General features: G+C 39.5%; 1 protein-coding gene across 1 annotated transcript in view; it reads right to left on the bottom strand.

Moving 5' to 3' along the window:
* Positions 1 to 11,210, bottom strand: part of LOC124789334 (tuftelin-interacting protein 11) — a 150,423-nt gene extending 139,213 nt beyond the window's left edge. Inside the window, exon 1 of the mRNA XM_047256653.1 lies at positions 11,052 to 11,210. The gene's annotated coding sequence lies outside the window, so the exon portion shown is untranslated. The remainder of the gene's footprint in view (positions 1 to 11,051) is intronic.
* Positions 11,211 to 20,486: the final 9,276 nt, after the last annotated feature.

Below are 20,486 nucleotides of genomic sequence, written 5' to 3'. Positions count from 1 at the left end.
TACGCAATTGTTTTTCATACTCATTTGCATTAACTCACATTTTTTCTACATTTAGAGCAAGCTGCCATTCACCACACCAATTACATATTTTATCTAAGTCAGCTTGTCTCCTCATACAGCCAGTGAATGATGATACCACAGAGTCATCAGCAAACAGCCGCAGGCTGCTGGTCACTCTGTCTATCCGATCAATTACGTATACATAGAATAAACGCAGTCCATCACTCTTCCATGAGGCATTTCTAATGATACTCTTTCTCTGATGAATACTCACCATCAAGGGCAATGTAGTGGGCTCTATTACTTAAGAAGTCTTCAAACTACTCACGTACCTGGGAACCTATTCCTTATGCTTGTACCTTTGCTAACAGTTTGCTGAGGGGCATCACATCAGGTGCTTTCTGGAAATCTAGGAATATGGAATCTGCTTGCTGCCTTCATCCGCGATTTGCAGGATATGACAACAGAAAGGAAAAACTAAATTAAGATTCCATATAGATCTGATGAATTATTTGTTTTCACCTCTTTCAGATGCTTCTTGACACCTGGAACGCCTACCCCTAAGCCCTCCATACAGGAGTCTGTGTGACGTTCAAAGAATGGTATGTTTGTACGACTCTCCTGTGTGAATTATTTCTTACAAGCATAATTTAAAACTTCGGCTTTCCTTTTGCTGTCTTTGTTGCCACCCCAAACCAATCAATGAACGACTGGATAAAAGCTTTCAGCCAACTTAGTGATTTTACGCGGGACTAGAATCTCCTTGGGTTCTTGGCAAGATCTTTCACGAAAGCATAACAGTTGTTGTATGCACTGAACATCAATCTTTTTACAGACATGCTAATTTCCACTAACTTGAGCCTGTTACCATTTGTGCAATTTTTTTTAACCAAGATTGGAACAGTCTCTGCTTCCTCAGCATTTTCTGAATTGTATTATTAAACCACAGGGAGGGGGACCTTTTCTGTCATTAATTCATTTATACTCAGCGCATACTTCTCCTGAGCGTATTTACAATCCATTTAAAATTTGCCCATAATCTCTCTTCGTTCACTACACTGAGCCTAAAAGATGTCAACTCATTATCTAAGTGGGATGTTATGAACTGTATATCTGCTCTTTCTAGCATAAACGGTCTCCTAGCATTCTTGATAGATTTATTAACTTTAGTAATCATTGTCACTATGATGATATGATCACTAATTCCTATCTCTAAAATGACTCCGTCAATAAGGTGAGGCCTATTTGTAGCTACTAGTCTAAAATATTTCCACTGCACATGGGTTGCCAAAGTAGCAGCTCAAGACAGTTTTTGGAAAACGTGTTCAAAAGTACTTCAGAAGACTGCCTGTACGTACCACTTCCAACAAATTCATAGATGTACCAGACTACACGCAGTAGGTTAAAGTCACCTCCACCTTTTACAGCATGATGTGGATATTGCTGTGCTACTTCACAGAGGTTTTCTTTGAATGACTGTAGAACTTTACAGCAGAATCAGGTGGCCAGTAAAGATATCCAACAATTAACTTGTGTTCCGAGAGACATGTTACACAGACTCATTTTTGACCTCGATAGATACTATATTCTTATTGACTGCAATGAATATTCCCCCTTTGGCATCTAATCTCTTGTTCTGATATAGAATCCATGCCTCGTTAAATAGACGTACTGTTACACTGTGGGTCACTACTATCTTAAAGTGACTATGCCACCTCTCACCAAACTGCATATTAGTTACAATTACATCCCTGGCAAAAACCTCTATATTTAAACTATTATCTGGTGTTTTCATGTTACTAACAAGAACATCCAAATCCAAAAATCACTACTCCATGGAGATATGTTATTTTGTCATTTATTGCTTTGTAAACATTTTTGGGTTTTTAGTGGTATCACTGATTTGTCATTTCTTGAGTTTTGTATTTCCACGATGTCACTGGTGTCACTCTGTTGACTAATCTCCAAAAAATTAATGTCTTCAACTGAAGTACTAAAGTCAAGGTCAATACCATTTTGCAGTTTCAGCAACATTTTACAGCATCTTTTGCATAATATTTTCTTTATCAATTTGAATACATGGCTGCACAATTTATGTATCACTTTAATCATATAAAACTCATATCTTAGCAAGCCTATTGCTACAATTGGAATACACAAATCATGGCCTGCACCTGAATAGGAAGGGGAAGGGCAAATTAGCTGAAAATCTTGCAGAAAATGTAAGGGGAGCCACAGGCACACAAGAGAAAATTCCTGTGATTACTAGAGTCGAAGGAGCACTTCTTTTTAGGTTAGAGTCGGATAGTATAGCGAATCCACAGACAGACCCTTAACTGTATGAGTACAAAATTGAAGAACAATCAATGGAAGCAGTTACTCCATAAACTATTAGGAGTAAGCATTTGGAGCAAAATGCCTGGGAGTATGTGTATGGAGCAATTTGAAGTGAAACAACAATATTAAACAAAATGCGAGTAAGGCAGATGCCAGACTGAAATTGGAAGAATCCTTTGGAAATGTTGCCCCTCAACAAAGGAAGTAACTTACAAAACTCTCATTTCATCAATTCTTGAATACTGCTTTTCAGTATGGGATCCGTAAAAGACAGGCTGCTACAGGAATTAGGGAAGACAAGCACATTTCATTACCACTTCACTTATTATGTGCAAAAGCATCATGGAGATGCTCAGCCAACTCCAGTGGCAGATACTGCAAGAGAGGCATTGTGTGTCCCACTTGGTCATTTATTATTCCGAGAGCATGTGCTCCTAGAAGACGCAACTAATATTTTGCGTTCTCCTACATATATCACACAAAAAGACAATCAATAGAAACTTAGAGAGATTCAAGACCACATGAAGGCTTACTGGCAATCACCATTCCTGCGAGCCATATGCGACTAGAACACGAAAAAGGGAAGGGCAATGGTACATGAAGTACCCTCCACCACACACCATATGGTAGCTTATGGAGCATAGATGTTGAAAGAAATCAGAGCAAAATATGAATATAGTATCTGTAGCAGCTTCCAGAAAAATAAAATCATTTTGTTTCATCAGAACTTTAGAGAGTTGAACAATAAGGTAGATGGGCTTCTTATACGCCTAGCAGATGGGGAAAATCTGAGGTGATACATGGTCTGTGCTTCTCTGAACATCACATTAAAGTATGGATGAAGAAGTTGAATACCAGGGATTTTAGACTTGCATCATTTTTGTCTACAGTTGACATGGAAAAAGGACGACTTGCAAACATGTGTAAAAATTGGACATAAAGTCAGAAATATGTTGAAACAAATAGTTCTTGGGAAGATCAGAATGTAGAAGTATGTGCTTGTGAATTGCTATTGCAGAATACTTTTCTGGTAATTGTAAAATGACCTTTGCGAAGCTTTCAGCTATTTATGAGAAATACAAATGCATTATCGAGCTACATGTCAGACAAGAAGAAACAGTTAGTAGTCTAAGATTTCAATGTAGACTTCTTAAAAGATGTTGTTGTTGTTGTGGTCTTCAGTCCTGAGACTGGTTTGATGCAGCTCTCCATGCTACTCTATCCTGTGCAAGCTTCTTCATCTCCCAGTACCTACTGCAACCTACATCCTTCTGAATCTGCTTAGTGTATTCATCTCTTGGTCTCGGTTTACGATTTTTACCCTCCACGCTGCCCTCCAATACTAAATTGGTGATCCCTCGATGTCTCAGAACATGTCCTGCCAACCGATTCCTTCTTCTAGTCAAGTTGTGCCACAAGCTCCTCCTCTCCCCAATTCTATTCAATACCTCCTCATTAGTTATGTGATCAACCCATCTAATCTTCAGCATTCTTCTGTAGCACCACATTTCGAAAGCTTCTATTCCCTTCTTGTTTAAGCTATTTATCGTCCACGTTTCACCTCCATACATAGCTACACTCATTACAAATACTTTGAGAAACGACTTCCTGACACTTAAATCAATACTCGATGTTAACAAATTTCTCTTCTTCAGAAACGCTTTCCTTGCCATTGCCAGTCTACATTTTATTTCCTCTCTACTTCGACCATCATCAGTTATTTTGCTCCCCAAATAGCAAAACTCCTTTACTACTTTAAGTGGCTCATTTCCTAATCTAATTCCCTCAGCATCACCCGACTTAATTCGACTACATTCCATTATCCTAGTTTTGCTTTTGTTGATGTTCATCTTATACCCTCCTTTCAAGACACTGTCCATTCCATTCAACTGCTCTTCCAAGTCCTTTGCTGTCTCTGACAGAATTACAATGTCATCGGCGAACCTCAACGTTTTTATTTCTTCTCCATGGATTTTAATACCTACTCCAAACTTTTCTTTTGTTTCCTTTATTGCTTGCTCAATATACAGATTGAATAACATTGGGGATAGGCTACAATCCTGTCTCACTCCCTTCTCAACCACTGCTTCCCTTTCATACCCCTCGACTCTTATAACTGCCATCTGCTTTCTGTACAAATTGTAAATAGCCTTTCGCTCCCTGTATTTTACCCCTGCCACCTTCAGAATTTGAAAGAGAGTATTCCAATCAACATTGTCAAAAGCTTTCTCTAAGTCTACAAATGCTAGAAAAGTAGGTTTGCCTTTCCTTAATCTTTCTTCTAAGCTAAGTCGTAGGGTCAGTATTGCCTCACGTGTTCCAACATTTCTACGGAATCCAAACTGATCTTCCCTGAGGTCGGCTTCTATCAGTTTTTCCATTCGTCTGTCAAGAATTCGTGTTAGTATTTCGCAGCTGTGACTTATTAATCTGATAGTTCAGTAATTTTCACATCTGTCAACACCTGCTTTCTTTGGGATTGGGATTATTATATTCTTCTTGAAGTCTGAGGGTATTTTGCCTGTCTCATACATCTTGCTCACCAGATGGTACAGTTTTGTCAGGACTGGCTCTCCCAAGTTTGTCATTAGTTCTAATGGAATGTTGTCTAATCCAGGGGCCTTGTTTCGACTCAGGCCTTTCAGTGCTCTGTCAAACTCTTCACGCAGTATCATATCTCCCATTTCATCTTCATCTACATCCTCTTCCATTTCCATAATATTGTCCTCAAGTACATCACCCTTGCATAGGCCCTCTATATACTCCTTCCACCTTTCTGCTTTCCCTTCTTTGCTTAGAACTGGGTTTCCATCTGAGCTCTTGATATTCATACAAGTGGTTCTCTTTTCTCCAAAGGTCTCTTTAATTTTTCTGTAGGCAGTATCTATCTTACCCCTAGTGATATATGCCTCTACATCCTTACATTTATCCTCTAGCCATCCCTGCTTAGCCATTTTGCACTTCCTGTCGATCTCATTTTTGAGACGTTTGTATTCCTTTTTGCCTGCTCCATTTACTGCATTTTTATATTTTCTCCTTTCATCAATTAAATTCAATATTTCTACTGTTACCCAAGGGTTTCTACTAGCCCTCGTCTTTTTACCTATTTGATCCTCTGCTGCCTTCACTACTTCATCCCTCAAAGCTACCCATTCTTCTTCTACTGTATTTCTTTCCCCCATTCCTGTCAATTGTTCCCTTATGCTCTCCCTGAAACACTGTACAATCTCTGGTTGTTTCAGTTTATCCAGGTCCCATCTCCTTAAATTCCCACCTTTTTGCAGTTTCTTCAGTTTTAATCTACAGTTCATAACTAATAGATTGTGGTCAGAGTCCACATCTGCCCCTGGAAATGTCTTACAATTTAAAACCTGGTTCCTAAATCTCTGTCTTACCATTATATAATCTATTTGATACCTTTTAGTATCTCCAGGATTCTTCCATGTATACAACCTTCTATCATGATTCTTAAACCAAGTATTAGCTATGATTAAGTTATGCTCTATGCAAAATTCTATCAGGCGGCTTCCTCTTTCATTTCTTAGCCCCAATCCATATTCACCTACTATGTTTCCTTCTCTTCCTTTTCCTACTGACGAATTCCAGTCACCCATGACTATTAAATTTTCGTCTCCCTTCACTACCTGAATAATTTCTTTTATCTCATCATACATTTCATCAATTTTTTCGTCATCTGCAGAGCTAGTTGGCATATAAACTTGTACTACTGTAGTAGGCGTGGGCTTCGTGTCTATCTTGGCCACAATAATGCGTTCACTATGCTGTTTGTAGTAGCTTACCCGTACACCTATTTTTTTTATTCATTATTAAACCTACTCCTGCATTACCCCTATTTGATTTTGTATTTATAACCCTGTATTCACCTGACCAGAAGTCTTGTTCGTCCTGCCACCGAACTTCACTAATTCCCACTATATCTAACTTTAACCTATCCATTTCCCTTTTTACATTTTCTAACCTACCTGCCCAAGTAAGGGATCTGACATTCCACGCTCCAATCCGTAGAACGCCAGTTTTCTTTCTCCTGATAACGACGTCCTCTTGAGTAGTCCCCGCCCGGAGATCCTAATGGGGGACTATTTTACCTCCGGAATATTTTATCCAAGAGGACGCCATCATCATTTTATCATACAGTAAAGTTGCATGCCCTCGGGAAAAGATACAAATGGAAAAAGGGACTGGAATCATTATTTGGGTGTTCCAACATAATTTCAGCAAACAGTTTGCCAACTTGTGCGCAGAGAGACAGTAAGACACTGATTGGTAACATTTATAATGTAGAGCTTAGGCTGGAACAATTAGTGTGTACTCGATTATTAATTGAGTCTCTGATCATGAGGCTGATTCATACAAAGCAATAAGGCTTTTTACTGGGAACAGGAGTATGTTGAAAAAAGTGATAGGGGGTGAGCTATGTATAGAAAGAGATGCTAATGTCAATTCAGTTTATTCCATAGTCAACTTCTGTCAATATTTGAAAGCTGCTTTCCTGAACAGTTATCCGGAAGCATTAAAAAACAAGTAAGTTATGATAAAGAGATTTAAAATCTCATGTAAGAGGAAGAGGGAAAGGCAAGAACAAGTCAGTACCCATCATTACTTGCATACTACAAAAATACTGGGGTCAACAGAGGCATCTGACCCCACCCGTCAGCTTTGAACCATGACGTAAGGGTGTTGTGTTGTGTGGTATCATGGCAGTGCGGAGTTTAGTTTGAGTGTGTTGTGTTTGCAGATGTCATCTTGTTGCGGTTGGTGATGTCCTCTGGTGGTGTGTGTATGGTCTGCGTGTTATGTGGTGTATTGGGTTCATTTGGGTGCTGGTGCTTGAAGTGTGCATTTGTCAGTCGTGACTGTTACAGAAGAATGGAAATTAGTTTCAGTGAGTTAAGAATTAAGTTTCTGTTGTGTTTATGTCATTGCGGTGTCGTTTGATGTTATTGGCTTGTTGTTTGTCGCGTGGTAAGTCGTTTAAGCCAATTTGTGGTTTCTTTTGTTAGGTATGGATATGACTTCTAAGTTTAATAGTGCACATCTGTGGGCTGAAATGGGGCACGACATGTTGTCCGTCATTAAGTTCCCGCAACTTTTTGGGCCCGTGGCGGAGATAGTGAAATGCAGCGTATGCAAGCAGATTATGAGGGTTGGTTTGTGTGTGTGTGTGTGTGTGTGTGTGTGTGTGTGTGTGATTGGAGTGAGTGACCTAGTGTGTAGTGCAGAACTTTTTTGTGGTAAGTAATATTTTTTTTTGGGTCTATTGTTCACGTGTTATGATGTTCGGTGGGGTTTTATGTGTTGTTGGGTCACTGACAGGGCACATAGGACAAAATGAGAAGAATGAAGAACAGAGAGGAACTGCTGATGAACTAACACAGTCTACTAAGAGAGAGAATGATAAAACTAGACACAGGTTGTGTAGAGAAAGGCAACATAAAAATATGGCAGAAACAAACCATACCAGTGAACTAGGATCTTACAAATGTTCCCCGACATTAGGCAAAGCTGTACATAAGGCAAAAAAATCACTTCCAAACAGTCCAAGGAAATGGACTGCTGTTGTCAGGAAACTGGTTAAGGAACTGGATCTTGCTGACATTAAAAGAAATGTTAAGATATCCCCAAAAGGTTCAAGAAGTTTGTCAACTGAAACAAGAAATAAAGTAGTTGAGTATTTGAGTCAAGATGATGATAGTCGAGCTACTCCTGGTATTCATGATGTAAAATCTGTTAAAGACTGTAGAAGTAGAAAACGAGAACATGTTCAGAAGTGGTATATGATTATGACTGTTGGTGAGGCCTATGAGGAATTTAAGAATTCAAACCCTTATATCCATTAGGAAAGTCAACATTTTATGAACTAAGGCCAAGTCATGTACCACCAGTTTCAGAAACACCTCATAATGTGTGTGTATGCAAATACCATGCAAATTTTAAATGTCTACCTGAAAGCAGTTCACATGTGGTTCCAGTTGCTTCAGAAAGTTACTTGTGATGTAGAAAATGAGGATTGCATGACACAAAAATGCAGTAAGTGCAAATGTGACCTCTCATTGTGGTTGACTGATGAAAATAAAGATAAAATTCTGTCCTGGAAGCAGTGGAAGGACTATGATGGAGTGCCAAAGTTGGTGGAAAATACATCAACACTGAAAGCAGCCACTGAAGAGTTAAGAGGACCAGATGTCAACATTTAAAAGGCATTTCTGGATACGAGAAAAACAAGCCAAATATTTTGAATCTTGTAAGGAAGAGCTTACAAAGAACTATTTTTGCCATGCAAGTTGACTTCGCCAAGAACTTTTCTTTAATGTCACAAGATGAAATTTAGGCTGCACATTGGAGCTATACACAAATAACATTATTTATGTGCTATGTATGGGATAGTCTAAAGACTGTTCTTCTTATGCAATTGCAAGTGGTTATCTTTCACATGACAAATTTGCAATTTGGTGCACATCTAAAACAGCAGAATCGAAATTTACAAGAAGTTCATATTTTTCCTGACAACTGCACTGCACAGTTTAAAAATAAATTTATATTGTTCTACCTCTGCTGCACTAAATCCTGTTTGGGAGTTGAAATTGAGTGGAACTTCTTTGCTGCTTCACACGGCAAATGGGCTGTTGATGGGATAGGAGGAACAGTGAAGAGAACTGTTTGGAGAAGAATCAGAAGTCGGACAGTGGTGGTGAATAATGCAAAGTTATTTTCAGATTATGCGAGTGGTAAATTGAATGAAGTTCACATTCTCTTCGTTTCAAGCAGTGCTGTAGACAAGATAAAGGAATGGCAGTCAAGGCTTTGAGAAGATGTCATTCCTATTCCTAAAGAGCATTCTAACCATTATTATAGAAACTATCACAGTCACCATATTTTAGCTGTGGAAACATCTGGCAGTGAAATGACAAGATATGAAATCTTTCAGGATATCTCTAAATCCAAGAAAAATGTTGTGTTTATTCAGATTCCGAAGAGTCTAATGTTCAAGATAACCAAGCAACATCAGAAAATGAAGTACTGGCAACCATAAATGAAACTAAGGAAATTAAAGCTGGAACCTTTTTAATCATCAAGAGGGGAAATGGACAGCATTTCGTTGCTGTTTGCCAACCAGCGTGGGTGGCCAATGCAATCAAGGTTATGTTTTTAAAACCATGTGAGAACGAAAACAAACTCTTTTCTGCTAATGAAAACAACATTTCAACTGTTTCTTTACAAAAGAATGTTGTTAAATTTTGAATTCTCCTGTGATTCAAATGAAAGGAAATAAAGTTTTTTATTACTTTCGTGAAACTATTTAAGACTGTATTTCTGTGTATATTTCTTTAGTTAGCTAGTTGGGTATTCATTTCTTAATTTATTTGAGCATGACAATGCTTCACTCTCCATATTGTGTATTATGTTCAGCTAAGAGAGAGTGTCGGCTGAAGATGAGCTGCCTGTTAGTCTCTTTAAAGAACTGCATCTTTTTTATTAATTTAACACCAACACCAGTTTCATTAAGCAATGTGATTTTTTTGTACTGTAAAACTTGTAATAAATACATTATCACCCTTTAATTCTCTTAAATATTGAGAGAAATTTGTCACATCCATGACATAATTATGTCACACCCACAACAGCAAAAATTATGTTATTACTCTGAAAATAATGTAAGTTTCTTTCTGATACTTTCATGGCTAATGCAGTAAGTTTTCAGTATTATACAGTTATTAATTTGTTTACACAATCATAAATTCACAGATTTTTCCCTGTAATGGTCAATGTGCTACATTGCACCTCTGAGTTTTGTCACACCCATGACCTATGATTTTTAAAATAGGTTTCCATCAATTACAAAAAGAAAATTATATTCAGACTTAGTAATGTAATCAATTTCCTTTTAGATGATATACATTGAAAGAGGAATATTTAATATGGGACATTTTAAAATTATTATACAGTCCATTTCTATAGTTCAAGCGTCACACTCATGACTACGGAATCTGTCAAGTAGCAATTCCCCTTTTCATAATATTGCAAACAAGAAGTTTAGTTCCGAATCGTTTGCATTTGGAAGTTGAGAAGTGGGTTTAGTGCACACCCTCTTTTAACGATCTTAGAATTCATGCACTTACTTTTCACTTGGCTTTGTTGGTGGTATTAAAAATCAATTTCATCTGAACTTTTTTTCTATCAACACTAATAACACATGTCACAAAATAATTATATAGTACGCATTGTTTCTTTATTTGGAAAAGAGTTATGTCCTACAGTACGCCCGCATTGTTTCTTTATTTGGAAACGAGTTATGTCCTACAGTACGATATTGGATCCCCCATGCACCACAAAATCTTGGTTGTTGTGACAATGATCGGTAACGTACACCAAGGTCTTGGTAGGCTGGATGGTGACAATTTGATTGAAAGTTAACGAATCAACGATTGTGAATGTCACATAAAATCTGTGGTAATACATTGGCCTCTGGCGTAAGAAAAGGACAACCGGAGTTAAGTGGTGGTGGTTAATTTTAATCATATATTTCGGTCAAAGTACAGATCTCTGCAAGTTTACAATACTGTATGGTTGGACCAGTCTTTACTGGCAGTTACACTGACTTACTGTAGGAAGGTAATTCTTAAATTGCAAAAGTACGGTGGTAATAAGGAAGCAATCGCTACTTAACTTTTTTGCTAAAATATATTTCTCCTTACCTCTAAAGCATACCTCTAAAGCATGCTACACTGTATGATACGCATCATATTATACACATTAAAAACATGTTTTAATTATTTTCACTCATGAAAACTTATACGATCATATATATTTTTCACTTTTTAACAAAATCTTGTCTACCGGAGTCACACAAAACCAAAGACTTGATACGCATAATAATTGCAACCACAGATTCATATGTAACTATCGTCTCAATCGATACAATAATTTCGATTGTTACGCACTTGCGAATGTAATCAATGAGTAAGAGCATACCCAACTAAACAAGCCAAAGCACGCCTTTATTGTTATTTCATCCCCTTCGATGCACATGGGTGGGGAAGGTGGGGAGAGGTTGTCAGCGGTATAATATTCGGGTCTTCAGCCAAGGGAATTAGAAAATTTGTAATTAGAAACAAAGTTTGAGTCTGTTTTTTAATTGCAAGTTAAAATAAAAAACGGACAGTTAAAAAACGAAAATTTATACAAGTTAAAAACACACTTTAGTAAATTGAAACTCTTCTGATTAAAAAGCACATTAAAGCAATGCACTTTCACTTAGTCTAATCTTAAAATCTGAAGGGCCTGCACTGTGTGAGAAATATTATTGGAGGAGACATTGTGTTCCATATAGGGTTGATGGGAGTGGATAAAAAGATAGAGATGTATCAGATACGAAAATTATGGAGACGACAGGTACGACTTGAGGTGGATTGTGGGAAATGCAGTCGGTGGGAAAGACTGAGGGTGATAAGTAGTGTGTTGTGTGGGTAGAGTAGTAATTATAAAAGAAAAGGGATGGAGAGGGAAAAGGAAAGAGGAGTCCTAATGTGGAAAAGATAGGAGGGAAGAGTCAAAGTATCTAGGAGGGATCGGTATCAGGGCAGATCTCATTGTCTGGCAGAGAGAGTTGATTGAAGTTATGTTGGGATAGGATATGGAGTGTGTGTGTAGGTATATGGACGAAGGCGTACCAGCATACTAGGATTCGTGAACAGAGGAGAGACAATGCAGTTAATGGAATCTAGTTTCCGGGTAGTATAGAAGATGTGGAGATGTTCGATGTGGGTAAGGAAGGGTGGCAATTTGATGACATGGTAGAAGATCCGTGTGGAAGTAGGTAAGCAGATCAGAAAGCGAGATGAAGTGCAAGGCATTTGAAGTTTTGTAGGGACTTATAGAACTTTGGTGGGATGGAGATCGCTGCAATGGTTGCATAGCAGAGGACATGTCAGATAAGGGTTTGTAGGTGTGGAGAATAGTGTTGGGATGTAATCCTCAAGTTTGGCCTGTTAGACGTTTTAGTGGTTTTAGTCTATTGTGAGCTTTCAGTTGGTTGTTTAATAGATGAGGTTTCGACATTAGGTGCCGGTTAAGGGGTAGTACAAGATATTCTAGTGGCTTAGTTAACTGGGTAGGATGGTTGTAAATGTTAAGGTAGAACGCATGGAGGCAGTAGGTGCAGATGGTTCATCCTGTAATTATTGCCTGAATTTTGGAGTGGCTAATCTTGAGGAGCCAGTGGTTACACCAGGAAGTAAACTGATTGAGGTGGATTTGGAGAGCTCTTTGACATTTCTGCAGTGTAGGGCAGAGGGCAAAGAAAGTGCTGTCGTCAGCATACTGAAGGAGGTGGACTGGTAGGGGTCGTTTGGGCATATCAGCAGTGTACGGGAGATAAAGGAGAGGAGAGAGAATGGTGCCTTGGAGCACTCCTGAAGTGGGATGGAAGGTATGGGAACTGATATTGTTAATATGGACAAAGGATGGGCGATTAGATAGGGAGGATGCAATAAGGTGGACATAGTTAATTGTAAGAGTGAATGTCTGGAATTTGAAAAGAAGACCAGAATGCCATACATGGTCATAGACTTTTTCTACGTAGCAGGAGACAAAAATAGCAGATTTACAATAGTTCTGGATGTTGAGGTCAGTGGCAATAATGTAGGTGGTAAAGATATGATCTACGTAGAATAGGAAGTCATACGAAATGGAGTGATTAGGTCAGATGTAGCTGGTGGCACAGCACTGCAAAAAGAGGATATGGATAAGGTGTTCGGTGGACGTATTGTACGAGGTCTGTTCAAAAAAATCGGGAACTATGTCCACAAAATTTTTTCATGCTTATCGTTTACTTATTCTGAAAATCTCCTTGGAAATACTCTCCTCCACAGCTGATACACCGATCCCAACACAGTTTCCACTTCCAGAAGCAGTCTTGTTAGCCTCTCGCTGGATCGCCCAAAACGCTGTCTGCGAATTTTCTTCTGTCTCGTCGATCGTTGCAAATCTTCGTCCTTTCAATGGGGTTTTCAACTTTCGAAATAAAAAAAAAAGACCGCAGCAGGGACCAGGTCTGGAGAGCATGGAGGATGAGGCAGCACAGTGATTTTTTTTTTTTTTTTTTTTTTTGCAGCTGTTACGCACCAACAAGGATGAATGTGCAAATGCCTTATTGTTATGTAAGAGCCATGAATTGTCTCACCACATTTTGGGCCATTTCCTTCTCACATTCTCTCGCAAGCGTCGCAACTCGTCCTGATGGTACCATCTATTAACAGTTTGTCCTGTGGCACCAATTCATGATGAACTAATCCATCAACGTCAAAGAAAACTATCAGCATGACTTTGATATTTGTCCTCGCCTCATGAGCTTCTTTGGTCTTGGGGAACTTTTCCCTGCCTACTATGAAGATTGAACCCTTGTCTCAACACCATAACTGTAGAAACACGTCTCATTACCAGTTATGATTCTGTTACGGAACCCAAAAGCTCTTCACAGACAGCGAGGCGAAGGTCTTTCAAGTCTTGACTCATGAGCCATGGTACGAACTTGGCGGCAACACGATGCATTCCAAGATGCTTTGTCAGGATCCAATTGAAATTTTACATTCTTCTGCAATCTCTCGGACAGTCAGTCTCCTATTGGCATGCATAATTTCGTTAATGTTCCTGGCATGAACGTCGTCGGTAGATGTCGAAGGGCGTTCTGAACCAGGGTCTTATTTAACTTCCGTGGTGACTTGTGGGAGTCAGATGGAGGAAATTGTTGAGGTGAGTGGGGTATCAATGTTACGTGTGAACCATTCGTAACTTCGAGTATAGCTTAAGCACTCATGACCATAGGTTTCCTACATCATTTGATGTGTCTCTGTAAACGTTTTCTTGAATTTCACACTAAATTTAATGCAGACGCATTGCATCTCTAACTCTGCCATCTCATAATTTTAAAACTGTGCGACACAATTGCTACTCAATACAGCATTGAAAAATAACTAACAGACATACAACAATGAAACTTCTGTTAGTTTCACATTGGACACAGGCGTGTACAGCGATGCCAACCGCATTTCGCTCTAACACACCATTGGTGTGAAATTTCGAATGTTCCGGAATTTTTGGAACAGACAGGGATGTTCTTGCTGTGGCCAATTGCAACTCCACCTCTAGCCAGGGGAATGAGGTTATCTGTGTGGTGGAGGATAAAGGGAGAGGTTTAGATGGTGCGGTAGCGTTGGAGGAACGTTTCATTAATGATAAAGATATGGACATTGTGTTGGGGTAGGGTATGCAGTAAATGTTATGTATTGGTGGGGATGGAGCAGATTTTCTGGAACAGGATTTTACAGTGCTTTCACGGAATTATAAGGGATAAGACCGGATTGTCTGGATGAAGTTTGAGGAGGATTAGACAAGCGTGTAAAGGTGGGTGAAGACAAAGTGGACCTATGGGAGTAGCTAGCTTGTGCGTTGAGATGAAAGATAGAGCAGGTAGCAAAGGAGATTTGTTGGAGGGTGTGTGGATGTCAGAATGGACGTACGTTTTGAAGGATGATTGTAATGAACTTCATAATGTCTTCAGCAGTGAAGTCAGATGGAGGAAATTGTTGTGGTGAGTGGGGATATCAATTAGATGAATTCAGACATTGAGCTCAAGTTTGGTAGGTTGTGTCTTAGTATTCCATTTGGGTTGGGAGTCATTGCAGAGATAGGAGCAGATACTAGGTTAAGGGTACTGTTTAAGAAAATGGGAAGCTTTACAGTGTGGACAGGTAGCTGGGTTTTTACAATCTGCAGTAAGGTGACTTTTGGCAACATAGGGCTGAGGATAACATTTCGAAGGGTCAACCTTGTGGTGGTGGTGACATTTTGGGGCTCCCTCTTTAAGCAGAAGGTCTATGATGGCGATAGATACAGACACAACACAGACAAGGCGAGAGGCCAGGGTCATTATTGATCTGAGGGGCTTTTCAAATTTTTAATGATACAGGGTTCTTATAAATGGTGGAAAAAAACGAAGTTTATAATGACTTCATTAAATTTTAGAATCTTTCCTGATTACATTGATATATAGATTATAGGGTTTAAAATGAAAAATGACCTACATATACCAAATTTTAAAGTTATGGTCACATATGTCACCACGCCCCCTTTATTTCTGTTACAGAAACAAGTATTAATTCGAAAACAAGTGTGAACTTTCTGTTTCCGGCGATTATACATATGATATATTGTGTGTGTTGGTGACAGTGCAGGTTTCTAGTGTCTGTAAATGATTATCTTTGCAAGTATTTACTTTTGTTCTGCTGAAGCAGTTTGTTCACGTGTTAATGAATATTTGTTGCCCATGTGCTAAATATATTTGTGGAAGTACATATCCCTTAGTGCGCAATAAATACGAACTATGCCATGCATGAAGAAATACAATAAAAGGAAATTCCGTGTTAACCAGTTCACAAACAAAGCAAGCCACACTGTTGAAAGTAACCTATGTATCAGTTCTTCAGGGAAGAAACTCCCACATGGCAGGCATCCTGGTGTTCAAATTTTAATGATGATGCAGTTTGTAGTGGATTTGTTGTTGATGATGTGAGCAACTTATCTTGTTTGACAAAGGAAGTGGCGAAATGTAAACAATGTGAAGGTGTAGGCTGCCTGGAAATAACTGAACAACAAAGTAGTAGGAAGGGTTTAGCCTCAAAATTAGTTGCTCTGTGTAGATGCTGCAATAAATCTAACTCGAAAATGACTTCGAACATTGTGCATAATTAATATGATGTGAATTTGATGTTAGTGAATGCAATGTGTGCAATAGGAAATGGAAAAAGGCTGCTCAAACGTTTTGTGGTTCGATGGACCTTTCTCCTCCTCCAAGTAGATTCAGCAAGTACATAAAAATACTTTTAGGTGCCTTCACAGCTGTGTCTAAAGCATCTATGAAACGAGCAGTAGAAGAAACTGTAAATATTAGTGGAGCCAGGGACAATGCTGTTGCACTTCATGGGACATGGCAACATCAAGGACTTTGTTTCTTGAATGGTGTTGTAAGCGCTACTTCTCTGGCGAATGGAAAAGTTGTTGATGTTGAGTGCTTATCTAAATACTGCCATGGTAACACTGAAGGAGATATTGAACATCAGTGTTCTAAGAATTATGATGGTTACAGTGGGGGTTCGGAGTGTGATGGAGCTCTAAAAATGTTTCAGACGTCGCTGCCCATTTATAACGGTAGGTATACGAAGTACCTAGGCGATGGGGACTCTAAAGCTTTCAATAAAATTATTGAGATCAATGTTTATGGCGATACCTTGGTAACAAAACTGGAGTGTTGTGGACGTTTGGAAAAGAGGATGGATGCTAGATTGAGGAAGCTACGAAGAGAAATGAAGGGAAAGTTCCTATCTGATGGAAAATCTCTGTCTAGCCAAGGCAGATTGACAGAAAGTGAAATAGACCTTCTTCAGAGTTATCATGGACTGGCCATTAGACGGACTGCACCTCTGAATGATGTTAGAGCAATGAGAAAAGCTGTATGGGCCACCTACTTTTATAAGTTGTCCATAGATGACCACCCAGTTCATTGACTTCCCCTAAAGGATTCTTGGTGTGGTTACCAAAAAGCACAAGAAAGTGGTCAAATATACCTTCATAAGCATTCTCTTCCTGAGCGAAGCAAATTTTAGAGACCTGAATGATCCTATTTTGCTTAGTAATTGTCTTCATGAGGGCGCTCAGAATACAAATGAAAGTTTCAACCATTGCATATGGGAAAGATTACGCAAGAATTTTTTGTTGGACTAAATACATTAAAAGTTGGTTACCAGACGATATGTTTCAATGATGGAGTGATAGGAAGGTTGCAAGTTTTGATTTAGATCAGTTGCTTGCGTGTGTCAGACAATGGGTGCATGAGGCTGAAAGATTCGCTCTTCAAGTTACCAAAGAATCAAGAAGTGCTAAAAGGAATGCCAAGAGGAAGCTTGAGGATGAAGAAATGCTGCAGGATGGAGACTGTGCTTCAGGAATGTTCTGAGGCACAGCTTAATTGGACTCTTATCTTAGTTCGCAATTTCCCGAAATTTGTATTTTCAGAATTCACATACAAATATTTCCTAAAGTTTATAAACCATTTCTCTAATATTTTTCTGTAACTTGCAATAGTCCATACTTATGTAGTAGACCTAAGCTTCATAGCAGAATCAACTAAATTATTATTCTTATTAGGAAAAAAATTATAAAAATTAAAATGTAAGAAGTGATATTTTTTATCCTTGTAATATTCATAATAGGTCGAATTAAATAGGTCTAGTACCTCAGCCATCATGTCATGCATATCTGGTAAAATTTGGTTTCCTTCAAATGTATAACACTGGATGAAATGGTACCTCAATTTGAGGAAGCATTTTGGAAAAAAATGCATAAATCTCTTTGTAATTTTTTAATAACCCCGAGAGGGTTCAAAAATATTCAAAATACTTCTAATTTGTTTAGAAAGTGTGCTGCATTACCTGATATCAACATAAAAATCTGTCAAACATATACATTATAAACATTGCCTGACAGAAATAAGTGTTGTTTTTTACATACTATTGAGCCAGAAAATTACCCTGTATCCTTAAATCCGAGTGGTTGTCCCATTCAGATGCCACTACATCAATCGATGATCTCAAGGTTGAGCTTTATGATCGCTACTATGAGGGTGGAAGTGGCAGCAAGGTTAGGGTTGTTTGGAACTGGGTGTTGTGGTGAGACATGTTAAGGAGGCTTTGGAACAAAAGGTACTGGGAGGAATTTTGGAGAGAAGGTCGGTATGGACGTTGAGATTCAGGAACTTTAGTAAGACAGAGTCTTTTCTTGGAAAGATTTGTTGGATGTGGTGGCTTGGTAGATTTTTATTTTATTTTGAAGGTGAGGTATTTGGGTTTGAGGACTCTAGGTCAGGATTGGAGAGGATGAAGGTGTTGATGGTAGGGGAAGAAGTTGGAGGGGGAGGAGTTGTATGTGTACGCTGAGTGTCGCCAGGTTCAGTTTGTGGTTTTTTAGGTGTAGAAGTGTGAGAAATGTCAGTGTTTTGACGTTTTGTGTGTTTCTTAATAACTGTTGGAAGGAAGGACAGATGTGCAATTTGGGGTTGCAGGATGGTTACCTAGGATGATGCTGTAGTATACAGAGAAGTTGCAGCATTAGAAAATTGTAGCGAAATGCAGGAAGATCTGCAGTGGATAGGCACTTGGTGCAGGGAGTGGCAACTGACCCTTGACATAGACAAATGTAATGTATTGCGAATACATAGAAAGAAGGATCCTTTATTGTATGATTATATGATAGCGGAACAAACACTGGTAGCAGGTACTTCTGTAAAATATCTGGGAGTATGCGTGCGGAACGATTTGAAGTGGAATGATCATATAAAATTAATTGTTGGTAAGGCGGGTACCAGGTTGAGATTCATTGGGAGAGTGCTTAGAAAATGCAGTCCATCAACAAAGGAGGTGGCTTACAAAACACTCGTTCGACCTATACTTGAGTATTGCTCATCAGTGTGGGATCCGTACCAGATCGGTCTGACGGAGGAGATAGAGAAGATCCAAAGAAGAGCGGCGCGTTTCGTCACAGGGTTATTTGGTAACCGTGATAGCGTTACGGAGATGTTTAATAAACTCAAGTGGCAGACTCTGCAAGAGAGGCGCTCTGCATCGCGGTGTAGCTTGCTGTCGAGGTTTCGAGAGGGTGCGTTTCTGGATGAGGTATCGAATATATTGCTTCCCCCTACTTATACCTCCCGAGGAGATCACGAACGTAAAATTAGAGAGATTAGAGCGCGCACGGAGGCTTTCAGACAGTCGTTCTTCCCGCGAACCATACGCGACTGGAACAGGAAAGGGAGGTAATGACAGTGGCACGTAAAGTGCCCTCCGCCACACACCGTTGGGTGGCTTGCGGAGTATCAATGTAGATGTAGATGTAGATGTAGAGTTATCCTTCAGCACAGTTTGCATTGCTCTCGGTGCAGTGAGGCTCAGGAGGTGATGTATGTGACGTCATCTGTCGCAACTGTTGCTTGGAGGTCTGTGACACATGCCACAGTGGGGGGGGGGGGCAGTGGCTTACGAGTCTTGGCTAAAGGGAAACAGATAGGGGCAGCTGACAACAGAGAGAGATACATGTGTAACTGCTGTGGTGGAACAGGATATTGTGGGTAAGGAGGGATAGATGTAAGGGGGTGGGATAGAGGACATGCTTCATGTGGTGACAGAGGGAGCAGGAGGTGGGGAGGTGTACTAGGATGGTACTTGATGATGGAGAGTATTGAACAGTATTGAAGTGGCATTGGGACTATGGTGAAGAGCTGTGGTGAAGTTGTGAACGATGAGAATGTCTCCAAATGTGACAGGGATAGAAGCTGCTATATCAGGCATGATGAGGTGGCTGCGATAAACAGTTGGAGGCGGTAGCAGAGAGAAACAGGTGATGAAACCATGGCAAGGCTGACGGAGGCGAAGAGACTAGCTGTGCAGATGCAGGCTGACGATGTCCTGTGGCGAGGGCGAGGGCGAGGGCGATATCCTGTGCAAGCTTTTTCATCTCCCAGTACCTACTGCAACCTACATCCTTCTGAATCTGCTTAGTGTATTCATCTCTTGGTCTCCCTCTACGATTTTTACCCTCCACGCTGCCCTCCAATACTAAATTGGTGATCCCTTGATGCCTCAGAACATGTCCTACCAACCGATCCCTTCTTCTGGTCAAGTTGTGCCACAAACTTCTCTTCTCCCCAATCCTATTCAATACTTCCTCATTAGTTATGTGATCTACCCATCTAATCTTCAGCATTCTTCTGTAGCACCACATTTCGAAAGCTTCTATTCTCTTCTTGTCCAAACTATTTATCGTCCATGTTTCACTTCCATATATGGCTACACTCCATACAAATACTTTCAGAAATGACTTCCTGACACTTAAATCAATACTGGATGTTAACAAATTTCTCTTCTTCAGAAACGCTTTCCTTGCCATTGCCAGCCTACATTTTATATCCTCTCTACTTCGACCATCATCAGTTATTTTGCTCCCCAAATAGCAAAACTCCTTTACTACTTTAAGTGCCTCATTTCCTAATCTAATTCCCTCAGCATCACCCGACTTACTTAGAC

This window comes from Schistocerca piceifrons, chromosome 3 (assembly GCF_021461385.2).
Source record: "Schistocerca piceifrons isolate TAMUIC-IGC-003096 chromosome 3, iqSchPice1.1, whole genome shotgun sequence".
Taxonomy (NCBI): domain Eukaryota; kingdom Metazoa; phylum Arthropoda; class Insecta; order Orthoptera; family Acrididae; genus Schistocerca; species Schistocerca piceifrons.
Note: the sequence above shows the minus strand (reverse complement) of the source record. Positions and strands in the feature narration are given on the sequence as shown.